We start from the raw sequence: 22,657 nt of genomic DNA, 5'->3' as shown, positions 1-22,657 counted from the left end.
TGTATAAATTTAGTTTTTTTTTTTTATTTGCCCTTAGTTTAAAGGATATTGGTTATTTATGAAGTGGAAGGATCCACCTAAATCATCCACTCAGATTTTGGCACGTGAGCAACTCCTGTTTTGACAATACAGTTTTGTTAAAGCTAAGGCACTGGTGTCAAAATGTTTAGGTTAATGAGCTCAAGGTCTCCTACACAATTTTCCTTGCTGTTTTAAACCCAAGAATTTCTAGACTTCTTTCTGAGTTAAAGGAAATTGTTTCTGTGTCAGTTTAAACATTGCTGAGATTTTCAGGCACCTGGTGTTTTAAAAATGATTGCAATTATGGTAATTAAGCTCATTATGTCTAGTGACAGAGTATTATGCTCAGCAATTCAAGAGTTGAACTTCAATAGATGCCAAAATTAGAATGTGCCAGCATTTTTAATGTTATGTGTAGAATTATTGCTATTAGGACTTCGAAGATTAGACTTTGTATTGGGGAAAAGGGAATTAAAAAGCATATGGAACTGACAAATAAAAAATGAGATCATACAGGTTAGAACCAGTCAGTTTAATAACCTTCTATTTTATAGTCATTCCCAGACAGCATGCTCTGCACTCATGGTCTGTTTCAGCTCTCCTAGCTTTTGTTTGTTGGGCTCCTGTTCCTCTGCTAGATGTGATGGGAGTTTTTTTCTTTTTGGCTGGTCAAAACTGTGTACACTCAATGTGTGCAATTCCTCATTTCACTAGTGCTGTGGTCTCTGGCCAGCCAGGGTGAATTACATTTTAGTAAGAGACATGCAATAAACGTCTTGTCTGCTGTAATCAATATGTTTCAAGAAAGTTATATTGGCAGAGCTGTGGCTCACCAAGCCTGCACAGTTTGCCATGGCAGAGCTGCTGTACAGTTTGATAAATGAGGTTGCTTGATTTGTCCCATTGTGGGTCATTTGTTCTGCATTGTTTTACTCTGGAAAACAGAATTACGTAAATCAATAAATATGATAATCATTGTGATATGGGTCAATATAAAGTAAGACTTCTGCCCTCAGGATCAATAGGTTATATAGTCTTTTTTTTCTTTTTTTGCTAATAGTTGCAGTAAATAATGATCGGTAAAAGTAACATGACTGAATTTATTTGTGCTGTTCAGAATAAAAAATATGTTGCCTTAGCTCCGTTTTCTTTTCCTTTTCTTTTCTTGTCACTGTGTGACACTGAAATTCAGTCAATAACGCTGAAATCAACTTTAGTCAGTCCTTAGTAATAGAATGCTGCAAACAACGATGGATTTAACAGTTTGTTAAAGTATTTTTAAGGGAAGAAGTACAGTGTTTTTTGAGGTGTGTTTTAATTTCCTGTCCGGGTAATAGGATTTCTAGAGGTAAACAACTAATTTTCGCTAACTCATTGTCTGTATTTGGCACCTCTGCACTTCATATTTTTAAGAACAGTGGTGTGCTGTGACATTACAGTATTCTAGTGTGACATAATAGCTTATGTTTTAATTTGATTATAATTAATTTGTTCTTGTATTCTTTCAACAGCGATGATTGACAAATAATGACCATCTTGTTGACAAGGACCTCCTATTATACTCTCCTATGCAAGTTTACTACTGTACAAAGTGCTTTCAGATTAATTTCCCAGTTTTCTCATTTGTCCAAGGCTTGCCTATATTTACATGGTTTCACAGGATTGGCTATTCTTTGTCACACCTTTGCAATGTGATTTGTGTTTTCCATGGTATAGTACTGGAAAACCCCTGGTCACCCTGATGCATAGGTGATACAGTATAACATTAAAGCAGGTTTTTTCCTGTTTTGATACGGTCAGTTTTACAAGGACAGCAGTGGTTATTTGTGTTTCCACATTGCTGTTTCATCCAAAACCATCCCAGATTCCATCAACATGACATATGCATTTAAGATAAGATAAGATCACTTTATTGGCCATATACAATTTCTTGCATTAGGAATTCGTCTTTCGCATTCCCCAGCTTGCTCTCCATGAGACACACAGACAGGGAGAGAAGCTTGGGATCAGAGCACAGGGTCAGCCATTTGTACGGCGCCCCTGGAGCAGTTGGGGTTAAGGGCCTTGCTCAGGGGCCCAATGGAGTAGGATTCCTCTGCCGGCTGCAGGATTTGAACCGGCAACCTTCCAGCCACTGGTGCAGATCCTTAGCCTCAGAGCCACTGCTCCACCACAAAACATTTCCCTAAAGATAAATAGTACACATTTCATCAGGCTCGAAACAGGATGGAATCAATAAGGAAAACTGCACTGGGTTTTAGTTTAATGAAAATCGCTGCCAAGATGCGATCAATGTTATGCAGGAGAATAATCTTTTCCTTTAACCTCCTCAGTGGCTGGCATTATTCCTCATTCCTGACAGGCCTCCTCCCACCCAGACACAAGCAGAACACTTACTTCATTTGATTTTAAATGCTCATGTGCAATACGCAGAGCAGCATGGTGGTGCAGTGGGCAGCATTGCTGTCTCACAGCCCCGGGTTCAATTCTGGACATGGGATGCTGTCAGTTTGGAGTTTATATGTTCTCCCCATGATCGCTTGGGTTTCTTTTAGGTGCTCTGGTTTCTTCCCACAGTCCAAAGATATACTGGTAGGTTAATTGGCTTCTGGGCAAATTGGACCTGGTGTGTGTGCATGTCTTGCTCTTGTCTGTGTGTGCCCTACTCTGGACAAAGCTCTGTTTTCAGGATAAAGACTTGATGTGTTTTTTTTTACACACTGGGTTTATACTGATTAATGTCTTTTTTTTGTTTAAAGACGCAGAATTCAGTTGTACTGTATACTGTAGATTCCACTTTTGTTTAGTTCGGGCGCTCCACACGAGCCTGACAGCCAACATAAAGAAAGTTCAAGTTAATGCAGTGGTAAAAAAAATAACAGCCCCCACAGAACAGTGACTGTGAGTGCAGAACGCTCTAGGGAATCTTCCTCTGCAGAATGAGCTGCTTTAAAGCACAAGGCCTTTGTCCTGGGAAGCTAAACATCATGAGGGTGTTGAAGTGTAAATCCTCACCCTTGAATAACAGTGTGCTTCAGTATGAAATTGGGTTCATGGCGCCCAGAGTGCTGCTTTTAAATCATTTCCCCCACGTCTGTGTTGGCCTTAGTGCTTCACTCACTGATTCTGGCTGACCTTACAGCAGCCTCCTCTATGTGTGGGTTAGATCTTGCAATGTTGAAGAGCTACTGTAGGCAGGTAACACATGGGACTGGGGAAGTAGGAACAAAATTCTTCGAATGTACAATATCTTGAGTGAAATAATAATAATAAAGGCAGAAGCTGCATAGAGGGTTGGATTTCTGATTATCAGTAAAAGCAAAGTTCTTTTAAGGCAGATGAGTGATACAGTACTGTGATGTTTAATTTAGATTTTCCTCAGCCTTGGAACATTTATTTTGGTGGGTTTATACCCTCAACGTACAAACTAACAAGTAAAATGCAACCAGATGTACTATTGCAAAAGGATACCTTATATCCCACTTTCTTAACACCAGGCTTTTGGATTATAACTAATCCAAGTTTTCCTTGCAAATCCCTATCCTAACTTCCATCTAAAAACCAAGAAAAGTATATACTGTAAAGTGCTATAGTAATCTATACATTAAAATTATAATTATACAAAAAATTTAAAGTTGCTTCTCTAAAGTTTTTTGTGGTCTTCAGAAATCACATGCAAAGCTCAGTTGAAATCATGAAGTTTGTGAAGTACCTCAGGACTGAGAGAGTGTCTTGTTTAGTAGTGAACAGCCACTTACTACAGTAAGTCCACTGTTTCATTGTGCTCTGCTGTGAGAGCAAGGGTTTCTTACTTTCAACTTAGTGATGCATTGTGGGAACTATAAATTCATTAGCCTTGTTATGAAAGACTCTACTGATAAATGACCATGTCAAAACATGAGATATTCCTAATTCAGTTGGCAAAATTAGATTTGGTGTAGCCCTGGGACTGGAAGAGTCCTTCTTCACTGTTTATGGTGCCATTTGATTTCTGTCTGGTCCGGACTAGTTGACTGCTCTTCATTAAATCCGCAGAGCTGCTTCTGTATGGTTCCAGTCGTCAGCGCTCCTCGCAGTAGGGCATTGTTTTCAATCTAGACAGTACATACAGTAGGCCCGCAGTGCTTGTGCAAAACAAAAACAGAGAGCCAGATCACCTGAGATCAAGTTTGGATAAAGAAAATGGATGAATGACCTGAGACAAGCCCTGTTAGTCAGAAGAAAGTCTGTCCTGTTACTCCTTTCTGTGGAAATGCTGGAATAATATTTACCTTTGCGGTGTGTGACAAAAGGTCTGTTATCAGATCGGCTGATCTCATCCTATCAATAGTCTAAAATTGTTCTGTCTGACAAAGAGCAAAGGACAGACTGAGAAAAATGCTAAAAATATCAACCTAATGTTACTTTCTGTTCAAATTATTGTACATTATGAACTCTGGTTTAAAAGTCCCTGTTCATCATAAAAATGCATTATATAAACCAGATCCATGTGTCTAAACTGTACTATGTGGTTACTTTATGCTGTGTGTATACCTAATGAAAGAAGCAGACAATTTCATTTTCATGGGGAAGGCGTACTGTGGTGCGATTAGCTGTACTGTAATCAGATTTTTCTGTGATAGAGAATAGCTGTCATTTTAGGATAGAAGAAGCTTGGGTTGGTAAGCTTTGGCCAGTATTTGATGTGGACATAGCTTCTGGTATCTCTTATTGATTGATTTGTAATGGCTGCAATACGATAGCCATGCCAGCTGGAAAATGTGTCCCCAGTCAGTGGAATGTATCTTCGGTGCATATTGACTTTAACCTGGTTCCAAACCTAAATGACGTACTGTATATGAAAGATTAAACACAGGCACAGTCTGCCCAATTTTTGTTCAATATTTTTTTCTAAGAATCTGATTTTTAAATGTTTATTCTACACTAAAAAGTAGGAAGAAAAAGCAGGCTCAACACCTGAAGAGGGCTCAATAGCCACAACCTTGTCTTTTTTCTACTTTTCAGTGTGAAATTAACCTTTACTTGATCTGTAATATTTAGCTTAGATATAGGTAGGTAGGTAGGACTATAGGATTTAAGATCTCATTTAGCTTATCTACATATCATCCTGTGTCTTTCTAGACAGTACAGTATCCCATTTACTGTTGATACGGAACTGTAAATCATTATTTCATGGATAGTATTCCCGGAAAGTTGCAGGAACATTATAACAGCAACTGCAGAGGCATGCTAGTAGAAATGCCATCAGTTTAACATGGGAATTCACAAAGTTGGAATTTTTGGAAGTGTTCAGCTATGATGATCATATTGTAGGTTATTGTTATAAACATCTGCAAAAGCTGCATGTGTCTCTCAGTCCTACCTTCAGGACACTCAGTAAAGATCACTGTCTCTTCATCTCTTAAACTCCTGTCACTGAAGAGAGACAAAGGCATAAGTACATAGTAATGAGTGTGCATACTTTAGAACTTTCCTAAGTCATTTTTGGGGATAAATTTTCATTACATTCTTCAGTTAAATTTAGTTTGCAAAGAAGTTGCAAATCAACCAAGTCATACTTGCAGAGCGTTTTGAGTCAGGCTGTACTTCACATTTTTTTCACATCTTGGTTAGTCACATACAGGAAAGTTCAAAAATAGTCCAGTGAAGGGTGGGTGTAGTAGACAGTGTCTATTTGTGTATCCAGCAGGTCATTCAGCATATCCTGTCTTAAGATTCTCCTCTTGCGTTGATCATGTACACAGCCAAGATACCTATATGCTGTTTGTCAAGGAGAAAACACCATGCAAAGATTATTAAAATTGTTTTTTTGTTGTTGTTGTTGTTTTTGACTTACGGTACTGTATGGCATTGTCCAAATTGACATGAATTACAATTACATGTTTCTCTGAGATTCCTAACAGCGAGTGCTGAAGCAGTCACTCCAGTATCCTGACGAAGAAGGAAGTCACATATTTCTTTCCCGATGTTCTTAGAAACAGATTGCAAATCCAACTGCCTCTCTGTGAGAAGCTTACTTACACTCCGACTAATCTTAAATTACGCTCTGACTGAAGACCATACTGAAGATAAGGTACAACCAGACCAATTAAACTACCATTTATGTACTCAAAAGCTAAAACATCTTTATTTTAGTACAATCTGTGCTTGGTGTACAGTATACTTCAATTTATAAAGTGTTTTGGTAATTTGACATGATGAAAAGATCTTGGATTGCATACAGATATGGTATTAAATATCACAAGCACAAGTTATGTGAGCTACAGCAGATCTGTAAGAAATGTGGAAAACTATTGTTTGGAAAACAAGACCAGAAGACCAGAATAAACACTTTACTTTTTTAGTGTGTTTTGGGGGGAAATAAGTGAAAATATGAATTTTAATATGTTTCTCTTACTGTCTATGTACTGTACAGTAGGTATTTTTAAGCCTAGCAAAGTTTTAGAGTCACCTTTCATAACTGAGCTTCTCTGACTCTGACATAAGTAAATGAAAGCAGCTTATTTAAGAGCCTAGAATCAACATTTCTAATGTTAACCAATAAATGTTCCTTCCTGGTTCTAGCTCCCTTTCTGTATTACCAACTTGTGCTCACTTTTTAAGCCGATTTTTTTTCTCCCCACAATTTCCTGCACACTAAAATTGTACTTATACTACAGAGAGTGCAGAAAGGAAAATGGATGTTTTTGTAAATTAGGAAATATAAAAATAATTCTGATAGTTCAGATTTATTATAACTGTTGAAATACTTTTTTTTTAAATTATGAAGTGATATTCAAGATTGTTCTTTCAGAAGGGACATCAGATTCGAAGTCTGAGAATGCAGAAAACAGAATGTCAGTCCCAGGACATGTTCAGGGTGACATTTTTATCATCAATAAATAGCCAGGACTGGAATCAGCTGCAATTGTGAAAGTATCTTTGTCACTGACATTTGGAGCCACTTAATTTCTGAAAGCAAAAAGCCATTTAAGGCAAGTGGACAGTACAGAAGCCAACAATAAAGATTAAAGATGGATGATAGTCGTGCTTATGTAATTGATCATTCTATTGTCTCACAGCTCTTAGAGCAGAGAGGATCTAACTGTTTCATGGTGTGAGACAGAATATGGTAATTGAGAGCACATTATGAAAACCTACTCACATGAGAAGATTTAATGTAAGGACATTGAATGTTGCCTGTTTTCCATTCACCAGTCAATAACCTTCCATAACATTGCACAATATGGACACAAATAGTAATCATAGTTTTATGACAGCATTTCAGCATTTTAGTTAAAATACGGAAATATCCCAAATCAGACCCCAACCTCTTCAACTGCTGTGTACATTGGAAAGTCCCATTGATTATTACTTGGATTCACGTGATTTTTGGAACCTAGACCCATGTGTTAAAGTGTTGACAGTGCAGTAGAACTTTCGCAGCCCTCATCATATCTACAGTACGTGCTGACAACCCCTTTTCCCTGCTTTAACATTAGAGTCGAACAGCAGTTAAGAACTGCTAATTGCATACTTAATTTCTGTAATGCATGACAGGCAGGACTCTGCTGTTGTCCTTTCTTTTCAGCTGAACCTGAATAAGTAAAAGTATAGGTACAAAGTCATTCCAGGTTAGATTACAGTAGCACACATATTTCAGAAAGCCCCTTTTCTGCTCTCCATTTGTGGTATAAACACTATCAACAGTGGTTTGAATGGACCCTTACAGGCCATTATTATTTTTTAAATGAAAATGCGCTGTGTCTGTATCCAATAATGATATGAGGAACTTCACAGCATTATGTCACCCGGCAATGACACAATAGTATTGCCTTCCCCTAATCATAAGTGGCATTTGATGTCTAGGATGGAGCTCAAAGAGGAAAACAGTTTAAACTTGATGTCTCACAGGACAGTAAGTCTTTCGTATCTCAGTGTTTCTTATTTGTACTGCATAATATTTTACCACTTTGCGATGCATAGTCGACGAGGGGCTTTTCAGTTGATGATACTCCATGATGTCACCATATACAGTACATGTGCTTAGGCTCATTGGAGCGCGTTCATACAGTAAAAATGCAAATTCACTGTTGTGGAGCAGAATGCACCAGAATTAATGAAAAAGGATTCTAGAACTCAGGTTTAGAATCTGACCTTTTGGTTCATTGACCGTAGTTCTATCCTGGATGCATACAACTCTGGTATTAAAAATGTCTTTTAGTGCATCAAATGATTGAGAACAGGAATTCATGGCTGTATGTTTTTTAGCCTTGTGCCATGAGCTAACCTTAGTGCCTTTGTGATTACTTTAGTGTTTTTCCCCCCTATTACAGGTAGTTCAGCTCCAACGTAGCAGAATGTGAACTACATTGATGACTTGTGCTGTTGCTACTGTATGTGCCACAATACAGAGTACCATTTTGCTAGAATGCTGTACCAGAGCTGGTGGTTTCCTGATTAACAGGATGTAGAACTGAGATCTGGTCACAGACTGTTTGGGAGTTGGCAGCGATCTTCCGAAGGAGAACAGGCGAAGCTTTTTTGACCCTGATATTTTATTCCTGTGATACAAATGGTTACTGATTGATTAGCTCATTTAATTTATTGAAGCCATCAGATAGGAGTGTTGTTAATGTTATTCATTAACTGATCTGAAGAACTATTAAAGAATTACTGTTTAATGTATTCCCAGCTTGCACCATCGTAGTAATAATAATAATAATAATAATAATTGCTTACACTTATATAGCGCTTTTTCTGGACACTCCACTCAAAGCGCTTTTACAGGTAATGGGGTCTCCCCTCCGCCACCACCAATGTGCAGCATCCACCTGGATGATGCGACGGCAGCCATAGTGCGCCAGAACGCTCACCACACATCAGCTATCAGTGGGGAGGAGAGCAGAGTAATGAAGCCAATTCACAGAGGGGGATTGTTAGGAGGCCATGATTGATAACAGCCGATGGGGAAATTTGGCCAGGATGCCGGGGTTACACCCCTACTCTTTTCTAGAAACACCCTGGGATTTTTAATGACCACAGAGAGTCAGGACCTCGGTTTTACGTCTCATCCGAAGGCAGCGCCTGTTTACAGTATAGTGTCCCCGTCACTACACTGGGGCATTAGGACCCACATGGACCGCAGGGTGAGCGCCCCCTGCTGGCCCCCCTAACGCCTCTTCCAGCAGCAACCTTAGTTTTTCCCAGGAGGTCTCCCATCCAGGTACTGACCAGGCTCACACCTGCTTAGCTTCAGTGGGTTGCCAGTTGTGAGTTGCAGGGTGATACTGTGTATTAAACTGGTTACTGTTTATAGTACTATATAGCTTGAAAGTTTGTTTCACAGTCTTATATTAGTACTGTTACAAACTTTTTTCTTGCTGACACAAAAAGAAGAATTTATTAAAGATTTTTTTCACTTTCTTTCAATGACCTCCTAATTTTGAATCACCCGTATTAATTCATTTTCATTTCTCTTGTTTCATGGGAATCAAAGTAGTGCCTGTAACCTACAGGTTTTCATACTGCTGGACTGCAGTTTAAGTGTTTCCCTTTGTTTCTGGGGACTTTCTGAACGATCTTCGTGTCTTGTTGTCTTCTCTGTACCTCTGGTCGAAAACCTCTGCTTTCAATGTACGTGTGAGATATTAAGCACAGACGGGAGCTGAGTTCTTGCCGGTGAATTTGTTAGTTTTAATGCTCTGCAGCGTATAGCTGAATGGAGAGGGAAGTAAAATTCCACGAAGGGCTTTTATCTTCGTTGATGAGGAGAGTGTTTAAGTGTTTCTGAGCCATGATATGTCTTTTATTATAGGGACATGCAACAAAGACAATAAGCTTCCCCAGACATTGACAACTCAATAACTAACAAATCCCTCTACTCAGCTTGCAAATTCTTGAATCTGCAGTGTGCTCCATTTACACAAACACTGTCTTGACTAATATGACTCCTTTCAGATCTCTTAAGCAGTGTGGTCTGTGAATCCAGAGACATTCCATAAGCATGTGTTTAGGCTGAACGTCTGCTCTTCTTCAGGATAATTCTGATCAGGCTTTGATTCTGAAGGAACAAGACTTAAGTTCAGTCATAGCAATTAAACAGATTTGCGCTACAGTCCATCTTTCCCCTGCTTTTTTTCAGCACAAAACGTCATTTCTAAAGGCCCTTCATTCTTTTACACCTCCCCAAATCAGTGCTTGCTATCTTCTTATGTCTCACCACAGTTACAAAGATAGAGATTGGTGAAATACAGTACATGCACATAGGCGAACAACGTTTGCTCTGTTAACAGTGTTATGTCCTTTTATATACAGATTTTGTGATTGCCTACCTGAAATTATTGAAACGACTGTATGAAAGTCTTTCACAGTTCAGAAAATGTTCACAGTTACCTGGGCCCATTAGCCCCAGATAGGAGATGGAAGTGTCTTTTTTCATTGTTATAGAACAACTTGAACAGTTTGAATGTAAAAATGTGAACAGTGAAGCTCCCTGGTTGGCTGTCCTCTCCTAATAATGAAGATTCTGCACGAGTGAGCTTATATGATTAACTGGCCTCAATTGCGCTCAAAGACTTGGAGTCTGAAGAAAGCTGAATCCATTTAAATTCTGCAGCAGTTTTTCCTTTGGCTTATTACTTTCCTTCAGCTCTACACTGTACTGTATGACACCCATTATGCTCCATGCTAGGATGAGCCCAGTTCCAAAAATAGGACATAAATCTCCAGCTGTATGGCTTCAAATGGATGTACTGTAAAATTCTGAAAGGAGTCTGACTTTAACAGGCACTGGCGTTCCACGCGCTCTGACTTGCATCATTATTTTCAACCCACAAAGCTGTTCTACCTTTTTGTGTTTTTTCATCTCGGGCTTTTTACATCAAGTCTGACAGCATCTTACAGTGCTTATTGTTGTATTGTTGTGCTCTGTAGATTTTAAAGACACTTTGCCTCTGGTGGTGGAAAAAAACAACAGTGGCTGTTTCCTGCAGTAATCAAACAGGGCCACATCTAAAGCAAAGTGTTCCATCAAGGCCAGGTGGACAGTGGGTCCAGGGTTCCCATCCTGTCCATTCCAGTAGCTCAGAAACCAGGCCTTCTTCAAGTTCTTCAGGCTTAAGTGCTTTGAGGGCCATTAGAATGAGATATCGTATTGGTCAAGAATCTGTCTTTCACAGGAGGGAACCACAGGAATTTGAAATACTAAAACCAGCTGTATTTTAAGGTGGAGAGATAAATCTTACACTCTTATCCCCACAAGGGTCAATACAACCTGATTTGTGAAAGCTCTTTTGGGCTGCTCTCATTGTTGTGACAGCGCTTTGCAATTGAAGTCTTAAATGATTACACCTGAAATTGGGAAAAAAAATAGGTGCCAAGGTATCAACAGGTGTCACGTTCTGTTCATCTATTCTTAGCATAGGTGGAGCCTCTGCAGTTTTGAGTCAATATGCAAACGGACATCTTACATGTACACACAGTAGACATCTGATCATATTCTGCAGAGCTTGGTGTAAGTACAATGTGGTGAAAAAGTACTGTAAGTATGCCCCCTTAAGATTTTATGGTTGAACATATTTGAACTTCATCTTCGAGTCCTAACAGTAGATAAAAAACCTCATGTTACAAATAACACACAAAATGTTTACTTTGTTGTTAAAGATCAACTTCCTTTTTCACAATACAATAGAAAGCTGACTCTGCACCATGTGTGAGTCATTAAACACTAAAATCCAAGGTGATTGAAAGGTAAACTGTAAACCCTCAAATATTCAGGTTTAAAATATGCATTCACATATCAACAGTGGTAAAACAAACTGTATAGTTTATAAATCTACTGTAAATACATTTCTTTGATGTATTGCTGTTTATATTTAAACATTTAACTATGACCTCCCAGCCTAGATCTCATGCTTTGTGTAGTTCATGGAGGAAGGTCAATATTCGTCTTTTTCTGAAATTCAGGAAAACCTGAGCGAACACAAGTGGCAGAAAGGATTTCCTCGTGGAAATGTGCTTTTGTTCCTAGTCTGCCATCTGACAACTTATGCTTCTATTGTAGGAGAGGTTTGACTTACCATACCTAACTAAACCTACATTTAACTTACTAGGCAGCTCTGATATGTGTTTTTCACACAAAAACAAAAATTACACAAATAGTGTTTGGATAAGATTATACTTATTTTATCTGTGAAAGAAACCTGGGCAAATGTACCCCCACAATTGGGTCATTAATACTTTTGAAGCAATATGATTATATACTGTCCTTTCTATAGATATTAATGGTGGATGGGTTGAGTCTTTAATTTTCTAATATGGCTCCTCATTTATCAAATGTGACTGTATAGATGGAATATTTTCTAGGATATACTGTAGGCTCCATAAAGTGGGGGAAAAAATCAAGGTGTTTATCCTGCAAGAGAGAGAAATAAACCAGAACACCACTGAAATGAAAGATAAGGTTTGATCTCAGCAGATAGAAGGAATTGCATCCCCAGAGGCATTACTGAATCCAAAGCAATTATTGAAAATTAGAACTGTTCTGAACATGGCAGCCGCCATTCCAGTGTCAGTGTTTCCTTACACGAACAGCAGAACAAAACATCTCCTCATGGCCCGACCTGGTCCAGACTCTGTCTCTCAGATGGCAGCCATTCACAGACTTGTTCAACAAGGCCGGCAGGTTTACTTCAGCGTCAAAACACTGCAGCCCAGAAAGTGAGGCTCAAGACAAACAGTGCGAGTCAATTACAGCTGTAGTGAAGTTCTGACTGCAGCCAAGTCCACAATCCCCACGAGACGGACGCATGAGAGGGCTTCTCGCATACCGCCTCCTCCAACCTATCCGATTCTGGCACAGAGTCAGCTTGATGATTACTTGATTGCTGGAAGGTGAAGTAAATTAAATGATATGACACAGCTGCTGATTGTACCAAAGACCTCTAGTGGACGAGGTGGGAAGGAACATGGTTTGGAGTCAGAGTGATTGAGTGAAGTGTTGATTTATGTTTCCTTTGGCTGTTTAGAAGGTCTGATATCTAAAAAATACATCTAAACCAACCCAAAACTGACCTTATCATACACCACTTTTCAAACTTTGCTTGTTTATGACTAACTTTATCTTTTTTTTTACAACTCTCTGATAATGTTTGCCAGTTATCAGAATACTAACCATCAGTTAGTAATGTAATAATGTTCATAATGTTTCTTTATTAGCCTTATACAATTTCTTGCATTAGGAATTTGTCTTTCGCATACCCCAGCTTTTTCTCCATTGTACGGCGCCCCTGGAGCAGTTGGGGTTAAGGGCCTTGCTCAGGGGCCCAACGGAGTAGGATTCCTCTGCCGGCTGCAGGATTTGAACTGGCAACCTTCCAGCCACTGGTGCAGATCCTTAGCCTCAGAGCCACCGCTCTGCCCTTTAAACTTTAAAATAGTTTCAGATTTTTTTTATGCATGTTTTACAATTTTTATTGTTTTTGTTTAAACATTGTCAAAGACAAAACCAGCAATAAGACAAGGAATAAGTATACAGTACATGTTTGCATAAGAACATAAATAAGAATTCATGTCGTTTTTCACATTTCAGTTTAATTTAATTTCAGTCCCTCCCTAAAAGTATTACAGACGATTGTTAGCGCCAGTATATAAATGTCTATATAGTATGTGAACACTTATTTACAGTAGCTGTGTTAATTAAAGTCAATATTTGTCTATATTTGGGAAAAAGTAAAAGTGTATTCCTTGCTGAAAAGAAACACAACAGAAGGCTCCACAGCTGCAACGTTTTTCTGCTCTTTTCAGCATGGAATAAACCTTTACTTGTTCCTTTGCAGCCTACACATGCTGACACAGCTACCTACTCAATCTACTTTTGTGTATATTTGGTCGAGAGTTACACCAAGTGTTTTGGAAATATTCAGGCATTTATTTTTTTAGTGTGCTGTAAATCATAATACACTTTATTGATAGATACACTTTCACATCATCTCAAGGTTTTATACAATAAACAGTCAAGAAAAATGGTCTACTGTACCTAAATTAAATTCAGCAAATTAAACAGAACTCGTGACTAAACTAAATGTTTCCATAATGCTAGAGGAGATGGATAGTGGTATTTCCAGGAAAGATACTGTACGTTTTTTTTAGGAACTAGAGCTCTAGACTTTGTGCACATGTTTTAAAGTACTGTACTCAATAGTTAATACACATAACAGTGACACATGAAGGGCCACTGACACATGTTAATGCAGCTGTCCCAGATTAAACCCCTATTGGGAAAATTACTCCTGCTGTCTTCATGACTTTTGCATTTAAAACTGAGCTTTGCAGCGGAAATGCTTTCCACAATGAATTTTCATTTTTTTTTACCAAAGAATAGGTAGGTGCTGTCGCACACAAGGAAGTGTCCTGTGTGCGGTGGTGCTGTGATGTACACTCCCCGCCCAACTCCCCCATACACCCACACTCGGACTCACACACACAAACAGTACATACACCCAGCCGGCCTACTAAGCCATAAGCAACAAAGACACTTCCTGCAACTGAGACGTGTGCACTCTTCCTGCATCAGATAATCAGCCAGGTTCACAAGCCGTACCAGCAGCTAACTTAGACCCAGGGCAGGGCAGAGGCTCTCCTCTCGACCTCGGCTTTGACAGAAGGTGTGCAGGTAAGTGCTGCGTGTCTCTACTTAAAGACTGCTTGGTAGTCAGGTCAGAGCAGGGGCAGGGGGATGCTCTGTAGGTCATCGTGGTGAATGGGCTGCCTCCATTTTCATAAGAGTGACCCTCCTTTGAGTCTGCAGCTCACCCCAGCACAGAACAGTGGAGTATGTGTACTTCTGTCTTCACCTGGATACAAGCCCATAAAAACTTGGCTAATGTTTAATCCAGTTTGAGAAAAACACTTTGGATCGCGGAAAGACAATACTAAATAGAGTCGTTTTCAGTTTTCTGTTTTACTCCTATTTGTTGTATTGTCTAGATAGATACATAACTTCTCACACAACTCTCGTTTTATTTTAGCCTAACTGTCAAATGTTTTCTTGTTGGTTGCTGTGGGCCAGCTCTGATAACTTTTTTTGCACACAAAAACAAAAACTAAACAAAAACATTTACCTTCTGGAAAAGGAAAAACCTACAGGGTTATAATTATTTTAATGAAGTGTCTGTGGTTTTGTAGTATAGTAGCTGTATTTTCACAAAATTGTAATTACATCATCTCCCAAGATAACACTGTGGATCTTGGGCTGTGATTTACTTTACAATGTTTCAGGGAACTGAATTGTACCTCTAGAAACTTCTGTAAGTATTTCACTGAGTTTTGTGTTATCGGTGCAAAGGTCCTGTCAAAAACAGCAGCACCCTTGTATTATCAGAACTAGTTTTATACTTGATAGATTCACAGTGTATTCACCAATGGTAAAACAGTGCTTTAAACAACAGTCTTTGTAGTGTAGTATCTTCTGGGAAAAAAACATGGTAGGTTTTCGTTCACTCTACTTAGTGATGTCTGGGGGTGGAGACTCAGTGTGTGCCTTAAGTGCCCACCATGTTTCCGACTTGTAAATTACCTTGTCCTAACTTTTTCATTTAATTCTAGACATATGGAAACTCTGATATGCAGTTTAGTGTTCCTGTGGAGAAGATTAATAATAAGTTGTGGACTGCAAAGAAAAAACAAACTAGGTTAAGATAAATGGGTTCCAGACTGAATAAAAACTTTGATGCTCTTGCCAATCACAAAATGTAAATGCACAAAATAATGTAGGCCTTATTTACCAGTTTTTATTTGCTTTGGCCAGTAGAGAGATTCTAACAAGCACTGGGTCTATTAGTTTATCCAAAACAAAAGGTTAAATAAGGTTTGCATTGAATATTTTTTATTTTGTAAGATGAGGGGGTAATTCCTGTCTACAATGTTAAGGCCAGAATGTATAGCTGTGAGTGCTTGGACAGTACCGAGAGGGTGCAGAAAGTAAATTCAAAATTGTGACAGTATTGCATGTTTCCCTTCAAAGTTCACTGTAAAATCTGGTAAAGATATTTATTTTTATTTCTTCCTTTTTTTCATGGCAGACATTCTTCACAGTTGCATCCAAAATCGTACAGTAAAAGGAAGAGACGGTAATAGTTATTCTTAAACCACAGTACACCCTTTTTCTTTCTGTCTGCCCCTGTTTGTTTTGAAGTGTGTGTGTTTTTAATTACAGTACTTGGCAAAGCGCTGAATTACAGGAGGGTACAGTACAAATTACAGTGAATTGTTGAGATGTCCTTCCACAGATTGCTGTGCTTTTATTACTGTTTTAAATCTGTGCAGTGATTTAATTATCTTAGATATTGTTTCGAGGCAAAGGGATATACAGTACTGTACAGTACTGCATTATATGCTTTTGGTTTTAGAGACTGGTGTGTCTGGCTTTCAACACTGTTATTAGTAGGCGCTTCTGATTGTTAAAAGGTATAACATGGTTAATGCCATTGCCCTTCATTTTTATAAAAGTAAATTTAGTAAAATTAAATTCAGAGGGGTGGTTCCATTGTCTTTGTCAAAAGCCTGCTTATATCAGTTAATGGCTGGTTTGTGTTGTAGTTTTGTATGTCCTGCATGACTGTACCTGTGTGGCGTTTATATTCTTAGAGAAAGCTGGTAAGGGTTCTTAAAGTATGTTCACAATGTGTTGGTGACCAGGGCTGGATGAGGTGCCGTCCCCCGGATGAGATGTAAAACCGAGGTTCTGACTTTCTGTGGTCGTTAAAAATGCCAGGGCCTCTCTTAAAAAGAATAGGGGTGTAACGTCGGCCAAATTTCCCATTGGCCTTTACCAATCATGGCTTCCTAATAATCACCATCTATGTATTGGCTTCAATACTCTGATCTCCTCCTCACCGATAGCTGATGTGTGGTGAGCGTACTGGCGCACTATGGCTGCCGTCGCATCATCCAGGAGAGGCTGCATATTGGTGGTGGTGGAGAGGAGTAAAGCCCCTCCTGGATGATGCGACGGCAGCCATAGTGCGCCAGTACGCTCACCACACATCAGCTATCAGTGGGGAGGAGTTCAGAGTTATGAAAAGCGCTATGTATGTGTACGTAATTAACATAACAGTTTATTAGCCCTATACAATTTCTTGCATTAGGAATTTCTTTTCGCATACCCCAGCTTGCTCTCCATGAGACACAGGCACACAGACAGGGAGAGAGAAGCTTGGGGTTAGAGCACAGGGTCAGCCATTGTACAGTGCCCCTGGAGCAGTTGGGGTTAAGGACCTTGCTTAGGGGCCCAACGGAGTAGGATTCCTCTGCCGGCTGTGGGATTTGAACCGACAACCTTCCAGCCACTGGTGCAGATCCTTAGCCACAGAGCCACTGTTCCTTAGCCACAGGCTGTAAGCAGCCTCTTCAGTGCTGGTTTAAGGTTAAGCACTGTTTTGTTTTTGGTGATTATTTTGTGTTTTATAGTGCGTCAAAAGAAGTGTCAGTAAGAAGTAAATCAGGTGGCATTTAATCTTAAACCATCATGTCACTACTCTCCTAGTTTTTAGCTAAGCATGGTTTATTGAAGTCTTCTCCCGACTACACATTTAAAAGCTTTTTAGTGACAAATGTGAGAGTTTAGAACAATCTTGGCTCAGATCAAATCTTCAGCCATGGTAACACATTATAAATCCTTGCCTTTAAGCCAGCCCTTTGAGCTGTGGTTTCCAAACCAAGGGGTTTCTTTGGTGCTGTGGGGCCTAGACACCCCCTGCAGACACTTTTCCTCCAGTCGAACAGTGTGTAAAATCAACACAGCAGATCTGCGTAAACAGGGCTTACAGCTGGCTATGGACATGCAGCTCTGCTCTTATTATTTTAGGATTATTTAGAAGACTTATTTAAAGTGCTTGCAGTTCGATCATTCATTTTAATTGGTTTTCTTATTGAGAGATATTTCTTTGAAATGAGCTCTACACACAGAAGTGTTTGAAACGTCTTGTTCTTGGATGAATGCCATTCAACTGATTTTATACAATGAGTTCAGAATAATCAAAGTCAGAAACCCCAGCATTAATAAGATTTAATTCATTTTAACACAACATACATGCAACTGAAGGCTTTCGAGAAGAAGATTCAAAAACTGTTTTTCCAGCGGAAGGCCTACTTTTTTACTTGAAACCACAAGGCAGAGATAAAAAGAACAAACATCTTACATTACATTAGAAAAAGTGTTTTGATATGTGCATTTCATTTCCTCTTAAAACGCTTCTCTATTTTTATCACAAGTGGTTTGAAAATCTATGAACAGACTAACACCTAGTAGCTGAAGCTTGCTTCTAAAGCTGAATCTTTAATCTGCATTTGGGTCTCAGTGCATTAATGAAAGTTTGTCAGACCTCCAGCACAGTGAAAACCTTATGTCTGTGGCACCATACTGTACGTGTGCAGGTTTGGCAGTAATTACAGAAACAGGGTATAAAATGAAAGTAATACATGCCAGAGTTCCATGGCCTGTGTAAAATTGAGTGGAGGTGAAGCTGCATGTATATATATTATTCATCTTTTATTTGGCTGATACTTTTATGCAAAGAGACTTACATCTGCGTCCATTTATATAGTTGAGCATTTTACTGCAGCCATCTGACTGAAATCCTGTACCTCGCTCAAGGGTGTAATAGCTGTGCCTCACCCTGGACTTGAACATGCAGGCCTCTAGTTAAAACGCTACAGCACTAAACACCATTTTGTACTACTCTCTCAATGAATGGGATGTGCAGCTGCCCAGATGCCTTGCTGAAGTAAGCCGACCAAACAAAAAGGCTGAAAGTTGGCTTGTGTTGCTATCTGTCAGGTAGGGAACATACTAAGACCTGTTTGGCCTCATTTCTGGACTTTCTGTCCACTCTTGTGAGCAGCAGTACCCATGTTACTGGTTCACATGACCCCTGCATACAGTCTTTTGCAGTTTGTTACATGGAGTACCCTTACAGAGAGAAGCCTATTCATAGCCTGCAAGCTACTCTGCAGGTTTCATTGCACTACAGTGGTGTCATAGTCCACATATTTAGAGCCTGTGAAGGTATGCGTGCCAACCAGTCACAGTGTATTATACCAGCTCATGACCGTTCTGTGCGGCTTGCTATACAGTACATGACTTTTTCACTTTTTATTTTTATTTCCTATAGTGTAAACACATAGATACTGTGTATACATACTGTAGGAAACCTTCAGCTTCATGAAAAACAAATTCTGCCTACACCTTCTAATAAATAACTTAAATTTACGGTAGCTTGTATTCTTTGTTTTTATTTTGTTTTTGTGACTCTGTAGTTCTCGTTGGGGTATTCTTTCCATGCATTCATGAGAGTTCTCTACAAAATGTTTTAAACAACATTGTGTTGTAGTATTATTTGCATTACTGTTCCAGTATGCATCACTGTCGCTGTCAGGCAAATCCAAACCACACACAGATTTAATTGAAAGTGACAATCCTGCTGTGTTCGCTAGAAAAAGCTAAATGCATGCCTCTTCAGATGATGGTGAGGTGTTTCTCTGCGAGAGCTATCATAAATGGCTGCCAAATATCGGTGGCTTTGCTACACTTCAGTGTTGGGCGAACTAGTTCCTCTCCTATGTGAAAAGCGCTCTAAGATCCTTTGGGATGAAAACTGTAATGGAAATCCAAGAAGTTATTATTGTTCTTTTTTTTAATAAGAGCAAATAAGCCCAAAAGATGCGCATCATCTTGAGCGATCAGAACATCAGAAGCATTTTCAAGACCTTCAGATCACCCTAAGGGATCTGACTTTATCACTTCTTCTTAATGGATTGTCTGTCTGTGATCTTACACAAATAAAAAAAAGTTGATGTCGCTTTATGGGTTTCAAAGCTATGCAAATTCAATAAAAGGATGTATTTTCTGCATGTAGGTAACTAGAGGCTTGGGGGACATGTAAAGCACTCCTCTGGAGAATGGTCTTGTTATGCAGCAGGCACGTGGCCTGCCTGCTGTATTGTAGTGTGATTTGGCTGAGCTCAGGGGAGAAGTGCAAATCAAATCAGTTCTGGCATATTTATCTGCAAGGACAGGAGATGTGCTTCATAGCCATCCACTTTGATGAAAGGCAGTGTCCGCCTCCCTTAGGGCTGGAGAAACCTTTAACTAATTCTAAGATGAAGCAAAACAAAGCAAACAACAAAAAAGGGCTTCCCTCCAGGTCCCAAACCTAATATAGCAGTCAATGTCTGCTGCTGGCTTTTTATCCACAGGAAGATTATTTCTCTATTTCCAGACATACAATACAGTAGAATAATAGTATAGAATGAGGGAGCCTCTGTAGGCATATTGTTCTGTTATTGGTTAATAAATCTTCCTCACTCTTACAGATTTACGGCTCTCTGTCCACAGACATTTGCTGTTTACATGTATTGAGATATATAGAGGCGTAGATGAATGTGCTTGTGTTATTATTCATTCTGAATTATGCCTCTTTCATTGTGATGCAGATGACAGGGAGTCTAGACTCGTTGTGTAAAGACGTGATGTTTCTAGCAGGATTCCTAAGGCTTAAAAACAGAGCATTTAGGATATAAATTTCAGTTGTTAATTTCTGACTATATTTACTTTATTAATGCACGGTGTTCTTTGAAAACAGTCAGAGTTAATGCAAAAGAACTGCAAAAAAAAATATTGGATTCAGCAGACACATGGGAAATCAAAATTTAACATTGATTAGAGCAAAGTGATCCACACTAGTAGGAACACACAATATATGTATCGCATTAGTGATTTAAAGCTGCAGGATTCTGCACATGACAGGGATCTTGGTGGTTAGATTCTGATTAAATGCTCTTGTTAAAACAAAGTAGAGTTTGTAAACGGTAAGTAAACAGAATACTTTGGTGTTTGGTAATTAGAAAAAAGTGTTGAATTGGGTTCCAGGGATGAACAAACTTGTGATCTTAAGGGAGTGTTGTTGTGGAACTCAATCTCTGCCAAGAACAAATATTTGATTCACATCTATAGGATCATACGGATTATAGATAAGGTCCACCAAGGGCTCTATAACACACAATAAACTAAAACCTATTTAGAACGGAGAATAGGAAATGCTTCTTTATGTAAAGAGTTGAACATATCTGGAACAGACTATCTAATCAGTGGTTTCAAATTGGAAGACATCAGAATAGATTTAAGAGTTTTGCCTTCATATACTGTAAGCAAAGCATCCCATCTTAGGCAGCCCAATTTGTTTGATGTAAAAGTCTTTTTGAAGAGCAGCCAGAAAGGCTTCTGCAAAGGGAACAGGCTTCAACCTGACTGCAAGAAGATTGGAAAGCAGTTCCTGGCACAGTGTCAGCACTCATCACGTCTCATGCTGCCACAAGCTTTTAGTTTCTGCTGTACCCTGATACATCATAACTTTATTCTTTCAAAGGACACCTAATGGGTGATGCCATGTATCTCTCTTACCTGGATTTGTAGTGCCAGGAAGAGGGCTGTGCTACTCTACACAAGGTCAGGTCTTTACATCATTATGCATTATGTCACTTTTGGAATGTGATATACAGAAAGAGGGTAGTGATGAGGGTTAGTCTTTTACATCCTGAAGGAAACGTTGTTCATTTGTCTGTATTTGGTTATTTTATTGACCTTAATTAAAGCGTGTCAGTTGGGAAAAAATAATACCACCATTGTCTGTATTGTGAGGCTAGGGTTTAATTTGAATTTTACCTCTCATGGATTGCTAAAAAAAAGACCTCTCAAAACATGCCACATGCTGTTTGAAGATGCCTAGGGTTCTGTTAGTCATTGCGGTCTCTGTTGTGGAAAAGCAGAATCAAAAACGAAAATGTTGATTGCAAGACCAGAGTTTCCCAGCTTTTCCCCTTTTTTCAGTTTGCGTATTTTTCAGTACCAGTTCTGCCATGTGGACTTTTTTCCTGTGACCAGTTTCAAGTCAGGTTCCTGCTCCACAGCTCACCACAGAACAAAGGAATGTAGTTGTCCATGCCAGACCAAACTGAGCACATTACGCACCTCACTGACTAAAGAGACATGTATAATTTACACTGTACATCTCTGTAAATTAATGGTCAACAGGACAGTAAAGTCACAGTAGTCAGTTAATTATCCTATAGTGCACTAATGTAAGACAATACTGTATATTATTTTGATTTAAAAATGAAAATTAAATAGGCAAAAATATAGTAAGGACCAGAACAGGATAGCACAAAAGCACTTGGAATAATAAATTATTCTCAATTTATCCATGAATATTCCCGGTCTTGTCTCTTTTTGTGTATTAATCTGAATAATGAACCGTGCTACCTAAGTGCAATTCTTTGGGCGTGAGATTTAAATTTCCCTGGAGGTAAATTTAGCAAGTTTAATACAGTCCTTGCAAACTAAATTGCCCCATTACACACATCCTTATGGGTGTTCTGTAGATACAGTATATTGGTGACGTTAAGTAATGTTTACTGCTATCTGTTCAGTAAAGGCAATACAGCATTTCATTTCATAGTTTGTTGTAGTTCTTAGTTTACTGTAAGTGAACAGATGACATAATTTGATTTGTTTAAAAAAAAGTAAATACTGTTGTTACACGATGGAGGGTGCTTCTAAAATCTGATAGAAGCAGGTGTGGACACCAGGCTGCTTTAAATC

General features: G+C 39.0%; 1 protein-coding gene across 2 annotated transcripts in view; it reads left to right on the top strand.

Annotated features, from left to right (window-relative positions):
* Window positions 1–22,657, top strand: part of dtnbp1a (dystrobrevin binding protein 1a) — a 105,888-nt gene that overhangs the window by 74,273 nt on the left and 8,958 nt on the right. The gene's annotated exons all lie outside the window — the stretch shown is intronic.

The sequence above is a fragment of the Lepisosteus platostomus genome, chromosome 12 (genome assembly GCF_059453375.1).
Source record: "Lepisosteus platostomus isolate fLepPlt1 chromosome 12, fLepPlt1.hap1, whole genome shotgun sequence".
NCBI lineage: Eukaryota > Metazoa > Chordata > Actinopteri > Semionotiformes > Lepisosteidae > Lepisosteus > Lepisosteus platostomus.
This window is presented reverse-complemented; position numbering and strand designations above follow the sequence as displayed.